Here is a 6,908-nt window from a genome sequence, read left to right on the forward strand (position 1 = left end):
GGATGGAGTATATGAGTTTTGATAGAACCATAACCATGCTTCTAAGGGTGGTAGCACCCCAGACCCCGGTGATGATTGATGGAATTTGAGGAGACCCCCAAACCCTAACCTTTTTCTTGCTAGCCTCTCCGAATCTCGAGGACGACATTCATTTTAAGGGTGGTAGGTTTGTAACATCCCAAAATTCTAAATTTTGGAATGTTATAATAAATAGATAGATTGGATGGATTGTTTGATTGATTGACTGAAAGTGAGTGAATTTGAAACTTTTGAAAGTCAAATGAGAGGGAATAAAAGGACTTTCCACAAACTTTCATTTTGGCATTTTATGATCTCCATGAATTCAAATTCTTTTCACCACAAAACCTTGGAGAGAAGATTACATGACTTCTTCCATTTATTTAAATGACAAGGGGTGTTGAAAATATTTGAATTTCATTTGGAAAATATTTCCAATTCTGAAACTTTATGCAACTCAATGATTTTCATGAGAGAAGATAAAATGACTTCTTCAAATTATATGAAATATGAGTTGGGAGTTTCAAAGAATTAAATTCAAAGTTCTTTTGAATTTATTTTCAATTTGGAGTTATTTGAGTTTTACTCAAATTATTTTTCTCCAAAAATAAACTATATGGAAATTAGGGTAACATGATTCCTTACATTAGAAAATTGGAGAAAAATTAATTTGAAATCATTTTGGTATTTTAAAAATGATTTTTTTTTGGATTTTAATAGACCAGTAGCACTCTTTGTTTTATCTGAATTTGTGTGAATTTTATTTAATGCTAGAAAAATGTTCATGTCGTAGAAAATCTTTTTCTGAAAATTTTGATATATTATATGCCTATATAAATTTTTTAGTTATTTTGTTTTGTTTATTTTTCTGCTGTCTGGAAAATCTTTATAAAAAAAAACTTCTTTCCCTTCTGCCGAACTGGGCCGACCCAGCCCAGCACCAGCGCCAGCCCAGCCCTGTTCTCTCTCTCTCTCTCTCTCCGCCCCACGGCCCAGCAAGCCGAATTGGCCCATGGCCTCTCTCCCTCGAGCGAACTGCCTCCGCCCTGGTCGCCCGTTCCCTCCCTCTCTCTCCCTCGGACGCCGACAGGCGGGCGCCGCATCTTCTTCCTCCTCCCGCAAGGCAACAGGAGTTCTGCTCCTGTACGCCATCGCCGGCGACGCCGTCCTCGCCACGGACTCTCCCTACCCCTCGCCCAAGCACCCCGCCGCCCCTCCTCTTATATATACTGGGGACCCCGGCCCCGTTTTTTTCATCAGGCCGAGCTACCGACCTCGCAGCCGCCGCCACACCCTCACTGGAGTTGCCGCCGCCACCGAGCTTCGTCGCCGACGCCCCGCTCCGCCCCGCCACTCCCGACCGACGCCGCCCCCTCCATCTTCACCGTCGCGCCGCGCCGAGCCCCCTGACTCCCTCGCCGCCGCCGGAGACCCACCGTAGTCGCCGCCCCATTGACGTTCGAGCCGCCGCCGCCGTCCCCCTCGCCGCTGGCAGCCACCGTCGCCGCGGTACGCCTCGCCTCTTTCCTCCCCGTCTGATCTACGATCGATGGTCCGGATTAGATCTAGGTTTCGTTTTTTTTTCAAATAGGTGTTTAGTTAACGAACGTTCATACGTTTAGCGTCGGCAGCGAACGTTCATATATTAGATTTGTTTTGTGGCCAGGGACCCGTTTGTAAGTATTTTAATTGCAGCTTAGTCCCTGTTTTTCAAACGGTCATAACTTTTTGCTCGTTAGTCGGAATTAGACGAAACCAACGCCCATGTCTTCGTTATGATCCCCTCTATCCAGTAATCCAACTCCAACATGTTTTTGAAAGTTTAAAATTTGAATTAGATCAGATTTGAATTCAAACTTCGTTTGATCATAACTTGAGTTTCGTAGCTCCGTTTGAGTTGATTCTTTTTGCAGATCGAAGCTCTTGACCTAAACATTCTAATAAGGCCAAATTCACATAATTTTGGTACTGTTAGAAATTTTTTTATGTTGCAGGAGTTATTTGCTTGGTTTTGATGTTTCCGAATCGTCTTCTCCGTTCTTTACGATCTTTTGAGTGATTGCTTATGTGTGGTTACTATTGCTTGATTACGATAGATTGACCGGAGTGTGACGAGTAGAGCTATCAAGAGTTTTGAGTGCGAATCATCTTCATCAACATTGCAGGCAAGTTCACACCTTGATCATATTCCTTCCATACACAGTTTTTTTGCATTAGATCAATCTTCACACATTGCATGATTAGGATCTAATTAAACTGTGGGATGGGAAGTAGATGAGGTAGTACCTATTACCTGTTTATTATCAAACCTTTGGGAGTTACTTCTACGTTTGCTTATTATGCCATGCTATGCTAGTAGACGTGGATTGGTTTTGAGAGTATCCATGACAGATGTGAGATTGTTAATTAATGGTTTACTTAAGGTGGCAACTTAAACACACATCTGGGTGGATTGAGGCACCTGGTTATTCTAGGATTGCCTGTCTAGGCACCTGGGTAATCCAGGACTTGCCTGTTTTCTTGGACCACCACCCAGGCTCAAAGGGATCATGAGATTTTTCAAACTAGAAACTTCCATGTGCAGCCACAAGCCATTATGGGCTCTGGCATAGTTGATTAAGTTGTGCGAACTCTTACAGTGGTAGACTAGCGGATGTAGGGGATGTAGGTGGTACGGTCTACCCGATCGTAAGGTGCTAGCGCTTCTAAAAGACTATGTCTCGGTCAACCGTTTCTCAAACACCCTGTAGTGCGAGAAACCAAACGGAGGCGATCGAGTCTTGTGGGGAAAAGTGCGCAAACCTCTGCAGAGTGTAATAAACTAATCATGATTAGCCGTGTCCCCGGTTATGGACATCTTGAGTATCTAGTTCTTGGATCATCCCGTTGATCTCATCACGTTACTTTAAATGAATATTGTTGGGTTTAATGATGTTACTTAATTGGGATTGAGAATGCTGTCAACCATTCTCAATGTTCAACAACCACCATGATAGATAAAATTTATTCCTTTGCAGTAGGGAAAAATTGGCTTTACGCAAAAACCTTATAACCATAGAGCTTTTCCACCAGCCAAATATGCATGTAGTGATAGTCTTTATTCATCATTCTCTATGGTGTGAATTTGCCAGTACATTCAATGTACTGACCCATTTCGGGCTGCAACGTCTCATGTTGCAGGATTATCTTACGACGAGTAAGTGATACGTTAGGGTTATGATTTCTACACTCAACTTTGCCGTTGGTGTTGATGGGAATTCACAACCTTGTTGCTTCCGCTATATGGATTGAGGTAATAGTATTTACGTTACTTTATACATGTGATTTACCTCTGTTATAAATCCTTCGAGTACTGTGTGTGTCAGCATACCGATCCAGGGATGACACTTAAGCACAGAGACTTGATCCATTCGGGTCAGGTCGCTACATGGGCAATGCTGTTGTTTGCCATCGAGGTTAGCTGCATCCCATGTCTTACAGTGTGTTTACATCATTTGTGCAATTGCAGTTTGGCTTCTAACATCTACTTGCTTCTTGGAGGTACACATGTCGGAGGCACTGATCCACTCTTCAACCCGGAGGAACACCTCGCCTCCCCTGCAGCCAACTTGGGGCGGGCTCTTGTCCATATGAAGTGCCCCAGCCACTACCCCTCAAGACTTACAAAGTATGAACTCACTAGTTGAATCTTACCAATACCAGTTGCAATGGCCAGGTTTTGCAATGGCCTAGCACGTCTTATCTATTTTCCCTAGCTTTTAATAGACAGCAGGGCCATTCTCAGCTCTAGTAGCACCTACCTTGTGATGTTTAACACCGACAATTTCATTTCTAATAGTACTGGTTTCAATGGCTATACTAGGTTGTCTGTTGCAGTAAACAATTCTATCCATTTTTAATCCGTCCCTTTGCTATCTTGCTACTCTGTCGCAATGAAGATATCACTACAACATTTTCTATTTTTGGTGGATGATAACCCTGTTGTAGTTAACCCTGTTGTAGTTAATATTGTGGTTCATCATAGTTAATTGTTGTCTAATCCTATAATTACTGAACATATTGGACTGTCAATTTTATTTATGGATTCGTTGTTGAACCATTTTGCTGCGAATTTGAATTCCATGTTTCATATTTCAAAATTTCCAATTCAAATAAGAAATTACAGGGAAAAATATAATTATACAGGAGCGAATAAAATAATGTGCACACGGTTAGAGAGAAAACAACGTGTGGGATGAAATATAGAGAACAGATGGTTCTTTGACGTGAAACATTAGCGGTGCCCGATCGACGCACACACATTTTCATCTCATATGCGTGTGCGATCCATGGTAATACTGCAAACGTTTCAAACCTATGTGCATGTGTGATAGGAATACCTATCACACACATTTATGAAAATGGACACGTTGGTGTTAGTAGAGGAACCGCACACATTTGACATTCTTGAATTGTGTGCGATAACGTACCTATCGCAAACATATCGGTAGGTTAAATGTTGATGTCCACCTTTTTCACACGACTATAGCGGTGTAATCGTTTGGGATGTTTCTTGGATCAGAAACGTAACGTCGAGACATAACATGTGGGACTGGGGCGACTTCTCATACATGTACTCTATTGCGATCGTCAATAGCCACTCGCCTAGCCCTGAAGGTTTCAGGGTCGTGTGGGAAGGACCTCCCAATCAGAGTCACTCACTTGGTGATGGTTCCAAATGCCACCGCAGAAATGGGTCAAAAACCATTTGTATAGCACCTTACGGTACCAATGATTGTTGATGTACTTTAAAACTTGAGATCAAAGCTTGACAATTACAACACCCACTCAACAATCCTGCCTATCGCATCTCGATTCCTCAAAATCCATTGCATTAGAAAGCGTGTGATGACGGTGATTTGGTGTGCTTGAAAGTAGTGGTGCAACTTACTTGAGGCCATTAAGAGACCAAAAAGCAATTTCTGTATTCCAGAATATCTTGGTCTAGCCCCCTGGAGAAGACAGGTGACAAAATATACTGGGCACTACACCAACTTCTTCTCCTGCACAACTAGCTGCTTTGATCCACTTGCTTGTTCTACGCTTGACATGCCCGCACCAGGACTTGTCGGAGAAGGCTCTAGCATGTCACTTGCTGGGCTTGCATCTGCTACCTCTTCACTCTCAGCTTCTGCTACTTGTGATCTGCGTTGGTATTTCCCCAAAGAGGAGAGAATGATGCATTATAACAGAGGTAAGTATTTCCCTCAGTTATCAAACCAGGGTTATTAATCCAGTAGGAGAACCAAGCAACACTATGTAAACAACACTTGCCCACAAACAACAAATACTTGCAAACCAACGCCTGAAGGGGTTGTTAATCCATCAATAGTGATGAGCAAAATTAAATTGTATAGGATTTGATAAATAGATCTAACTAAATTGAAAAATAAAATAAATAAAAGAAAATAGAAGCAAGGTATTTTTAGGATTTTTATGTGATAAAAGATAGACCCGAGGCCATAGTTTTCACTACAGGCTTCTCTCGAGAAAATAGCATACGGTGGGTAAATAAATTACTATTGAGCAATTGATAGAAAAGCAAATAATTAAGATGATGTCCAAGGAAATGATCATACATAGGCATCACGTCCAAGATTATTAGACAGAAATGATTCTGCATCTACTAATATCACTCCACACATCAACCACTACTCAGCATGCATCTAGTCTACCAAGTTCATGGGAAAAAGGAAGTAATGCATTAGGCAAGATGACATGATGTAGACAAGATAAACTCACGTATGAATAAACCCCATCTTTCACCCTTGATGGCTACGATACATACATGTCATGTCCCTTTCTGTCACTGGGATTGAGCACCGTAAGATCAAACTCATCACAAAGCACCTCTTCCATGGCAAGATAAATCAATCTAGTTGGCCAAACCATACCAATAATTCAGAGAATAAATAGGAGGCTATATTAATCATGCATAAAAGAGTTCAGAGAAAACCAAAATAATATTCATGGATAGATCTTATCATAAACTCACAACTCATCGGATCTCACCAAACACACCATGAAAAAGAGTTACATCGGATAGAACTCCAAGAACATCAAGGAGAACAATGTATTGAAGAACATCGAGAGAGAAGAAGCCATCTACCTACTAACTATGGACCCGTAGGTCTATGGTAAACTACTCACGCATCATCGGAGGGGCATCAAGGATGATGAGGAACCCCTCCGTGATAGTTTCCCCCTCCGGCGGAGTGTCGGAAATGGACTCTAGATTGGATCTCGTGGATCTGGAACTTGCGGCGGCGAAAAAAAGTATTTCGTGGACGCCCTCCAGGGTTTTTGGATTCGTGGGTACTTATAGAGGCAGAGCGTCAGGGCCCCACCACCCATCAAGGCACGCCCTGGTGGGTGCTGGGCCCATGCTCCCATGTCTGGTCTTTTCCCGAAGTTTCTACTATTCATTATGTCCAAAAAAATTCCAAAAAGTTTCATGGCATTTAAACTTTATTTGGTATTAATATTTTGCGAAACCAAAAACAAGCAAAAAACAACAACTAGCACTGGGCACTAGGTTAATAGGTTGGTCCCAAAAAGTGATATAAAGTTGCTTGTAGATGTATATACAAGGTCCAATATTGATACATTAATAGCATCCCCAAGCTTATTTCCTGCTCGTCCTCGATGAGGTGAATGATAAAAACAAAAAAATTATGTGGAGTGCTACCTAACATGTTCATCACATAATCTTTTCTTTTGTAGCATGGGCATTTGGACTTTAAATGATTCAAATCAATAGTCTATAATTTGACATGAAGACCTTAATACTCAAGCATATCAACAAGCAACCATGTGTTTCAGAATATCAACACTAAAGAAAGTTATCCCTA

Source organism: Triticum urartu, chromosome 4, assembly GCF_003073215.2.
Source record: "Triticum urartu cultivar G1812 chromosome 4, Tu2.1, whole genome shotgun sequence".
Taxonomy (NCBI): Eukaryota; Viridiplantae; Streptophyta; class Magnoliopsida; order Poales; family Poaceae; genus Triticum; species Triticum urartu.